Genomic DNA, 4,406 nt, shown 5'->3' on the forward strand with positions numbered 1-4,406 from the left:
GCTGAGCGGGCGGAGGGAGGGAAGGGTGAGGGGAAGGCGCTCGGAGCTCGGCTGAGCGGCCTGGCGGGCAGCCGCGGGGTTGGGCGCGGCGCGGCGCTGCGGCGCCCCCTGGCGGAGGCGGGCGGTCGCCGTGAGGAGGGCCGCGGCCACCCGCCCGCCCCCCCCGCGCCGAGCTGCGGTCTGACCCCCGGCGGGTGGCCGGCCGTGGAAAGCTGCCGCGGGGCTTTGCTTTCCCCGGGTGGTTAGGCGCTTCCGAATCTATTTCCGACCCAGGGTCCCGGGAGGCGATGGCAGGGTCGCCTCGTCCCCTCCTCGCCACCGATGGATGAAGCGGAACGAGCTGCTCTTCCGAGACAGATCTGCCTACGGGGAATAGATTTAAGATGCTCCTAGAATTCCCAGTTACGTAGGCACAAGCCACGTTACTCGCCCTAATTTAAGCCCATTGGTGGCGTTGGGGCTCCAGCAGCCATCCCTGGCACCGTGGTACTCGGCCGTCCTTGGCCCTGCTGGAAATTCCCCACGGAGAGCCCACGGGAGACAGTTCTTCCACGGTGGCATCCCTGGGGCAGTTCACCTGTCTGATGTCTGACACCCTGGTAACGTGGCATTTATCGTAAAAAAAGAAGAGAAAAAAAAAAAAGACCACCCCACTCGCCCAGTCCGCTCCACAACCCCCTTTGAATTCCTGCAGGAATCCCCCTCGTTTCCACATTCGTAATGTGGTTTGAGTTAAGACTTCAGTTAATTAATCCCCTATATTGCCTCTGTTAAGGAAATTAGTTTTCTCATCAAGAGAGCAATTTATCTAACAGAATGTATTTCTGATAAAACCCCAGTGTAATCTTCCACACTTTCCGGTCACCTCTGTTCACCAGTTTGTCCCCTCAGAATTTGTTCTAAAACTTTCCTTCTTGTTGGTATCAAACTTGCAGGCTGTACTGCCTCTAGCAACTTGTCTTTCTTTTTGAGCATAGGTACCACATTTGCCATTCTCCTGCCTAAATCCCTGGATTCAGACATCACCTACAAATCCTTAGACCACACTTGTAACATCATATTTAGTTCTTTCAATATTTTAAGATGGAGATGATCCACAACTTTTGATTTTTCTCAGAAAATTTGTTCAGTAATGAGGCAACAGCTGGCTTAACGTCTTCTCTATCCTGCTTGCCATCTATAGGGTCACTGTTCTCCTCTTCTTCAGTCTACTGAACTCCTTCTTTAATACAAAACCTGAACTTTTTGGCACTTGTTTTAATTTTCTGTGTGTGGTCCAGCTTAACCAAGCTTTTGGATAGTCCCTGCTGTAGCAAAAGTGCTCTGCAGATATCATAACATATGTTGGCCTCAGCTGCATGTAACCCTAAACACGAAATCTCAGACATCTGACTTAGATTGTGAAATCCACAGTCTGTATTTTATATATATATATATATATATACACACACATAGTTGATGGAAAGAGAAATGCCCCCTTCTGTGGCATTCAGGGAGGGGATTCAGGACACGTACACTCGATGTTTTGGGGATTTGGAAGAGGAAGACGAGAATGCCCACTTGCTTTCTCCTCCTTCCCCACACTGGGTAGAGCTGAGAAGCCAACATTTTTGCCAGCAATACATTTTACAAACAGCAAGATTTAAAAATCATTCTTGTCAGCTAAATCACTACCTGAAGCAACTCACAGAATCTCCTCTCCTAAAATCTCAAAACTGCTAATCATATAGATGGGAGGCACAGCACAACCATGATACATTTTTCCTGTGTGTGTGTATATAGAGCAGGAAGGCAACCTCTCCGACAGACAGCAATAGAACACTGTAAAAGTGAGCAGACATTTTCAGATAATGCCTCTGTAAATAAAGTTAAGACTATTTTTTTTGTTCAACAGCCAGTTTTTCTATGTGTTCTAAGATCCACATGGATTATCTTCAAAATTCTTTTGTTTCATGGGCTTCCAGGGGAGACTTAGTCATATAAACATGAGCTCATCTGAGGTAAGAGATTCCCAAATACAGCTCTTTAAAACAAAAATAATCATGCGACCTTGAAATCTTGTGATTCTTACAATGTATTTTTTGCACTTGTGGTTCAAATGGTAGCTCCCCATTTGAAATTGCCAGCTGGAGTTAGATATAACTGGTATAAAGTAGCTTGTGCCCTTTTCAGAAATCAAGACTACAGATGTTATTTAAAATAAATGTTGAATCTAAAGTTGAGCTTCAGCCAATTTTACAAAGCAAAGAAAGTCCTCTCTGGATGTGCAGCCTCACTGGGCTCCACAGCAACTACAACAGTTGCAAGTAGCCCGACTTAAGAGAGTGGTTTAGGAAGACATGGGATTATCCTAAGTAATATCTCTATCTTTAAATTTTGTTCTGACCATGAGTGGTTTCCTACTAACACACATCACACGCAACTCTTTAAAAAAAGAAGCAAACTTCTGCAGAGTTCAGAAAGCTGTGATTTCATCCACATGTGTAACTAGACTGTTTAAAACTACTGTCAAAGACTGCAGCACTAAGGCAGGCAGGTAAGAAAATCAAGTGCTAGCAGCTTTAGGGTAATTGAAATAAGGGTCATCATCATCGGCTTTTTCTCGAAAAACATAACTTTTTGGGTGCTCAAGGAAAGGAGTGTGGTGGTGACTCACCAGGGCCATAGAGACTCTGGCTGTCAGGAAACACGTCATTACAAAGAGCTGTAGTCTGAAGACTAGAGTAGGACTGACAACAGCTGAGATGACACTGGCTTTGTCATTGGTCCAAAAAATAGCTGAAATACATCAGGAAAAAATATAAACTCAGAAAACAAATGCCAGTTTTTGCAATTTACCTATTGCAGAAAAACCCAAAGGACCATATGTCTTTCATATGAGAAAAAGGTCTTAAAAAAATTACATATACTAGAAAATGCTTAATTGTATTGTCCTGTAAAATAACACAACTGGAAAAGGTGGTTTATATTTCCAGTGTTGAACGTGAAACTGTGCACAGACTACAGTATGCATTTCAAAATTATATTCTAATCCAGAAAATCAAAGTTGCGCAAGTTACTTTCCCCACTGTTCATTTCAAAATCTTGCTAAGCTTGTGATATATGCAAGCCCTGAAGGTATGCGGAAAGATAGCTACAAAGCAGTCATAAACAGTAAATGAGCCAAACCTTGTGACGACCTAACTTTCCAAACCACTTTTAACCTAGTGTGTGTAAAATAAAGGCGTAACCTTTTTTTTTATTGTCAGATATATTTATATCTGGGTAGGTTACACATGGTTTTGCTTATCAGTGACAGAGATATCCAAGAAGATGTGATAATCCATGACCTAAAAAGGGAACCAAAACCAACCCCAACTGGCAGCTGAGCGCCCTGGCTTCTGACCTCCCTGCTGATCTGAAAAAAGGATTGTGGGCCTAAAGGCTGGCCCGTTTTGTTATTTATTGTGGGAAAATATAGCAACTCTCCCTACCTTGATCGTATCTTGGACCATCACATACTGTACTTGTAGATAAAGTAGATAAATCTTACAACACATGCTAAATCTAATCATATCAGATTTGGGCTTTGTATCAAAAATGCTGCACCCCAGCTCATGCAGAGGAGTTAGACCAAGCTTTTTCAGAAAAATGGAAATTAAACAGCTGATGGCAGAGGAAAAAAAAGAGAGCTGGTCGAGAGACTGGCCATGCAGAGCTCCGTAACTACTGATTAATATCTTGGCTGTCACCCAGATTGTTGTGTGTAGTTATTGCAGCACGAAGCGCAGCTTGCACAGTTTGCAATGGCAGTGGCAGGTTTTGCTGTGGCTGGTGTTTTTCAGTAGCCTTCACAGCTAGTTTCAAACAGGCCAGAATTCAGCAATTTTGTTTGACTGGTGTTGTATCAGAAAGTTCAAAGGATGAATGGGCCACAGAATCAGGATTAGGGAATATTTTTAAAAGGAAAAGTACGTTCAACTGCTCATCTTCAGACTTAACAAGAGATCCTATTATTTTTACTGGTGACTTCTCAGAAAGACTCATATTTTACAAAAGCTTTCCCTTCTCTTCCCATTTTTCCAGCTAAGTACTGGGACATGGTGAAAGTGTAATGAGGATTGACTGGTACTAACCTATGAGCAAGCTGTATTTTTGTTATATTCAGTAACCACTATGTGTGATAAGCTGCCACATTTACACATTAACACCTTCCCAGAAGCCCCAGGAAAACCTAATTTTTGTTACTTTCAGCAGGACTTTGCAGCTGTGTAGTGGGACTCCTGCACTTTACATGAGTTTCTGCACACGTACAATGGTCCTATCATACATTTATGCACGTGATCTGTACACAACATCACGATACTATCTTGCAGTGGATAAAGTAAATTAAGGAAACCGCTACAACATACTCACTTGATGTAAAT

Source organism: Buteo buteo, chromosome 22 (genome assembly GCF_964188355.1).
Source record: "Buteo buteo chromosome 22, bButBut1.hap1.1, whole genome shotgun sequence".
NCBI lineage: Eukaryota > Metazoa > Chordata > Aves > Accipitriformes > Accipitridae > Buteo > Buteo buteo.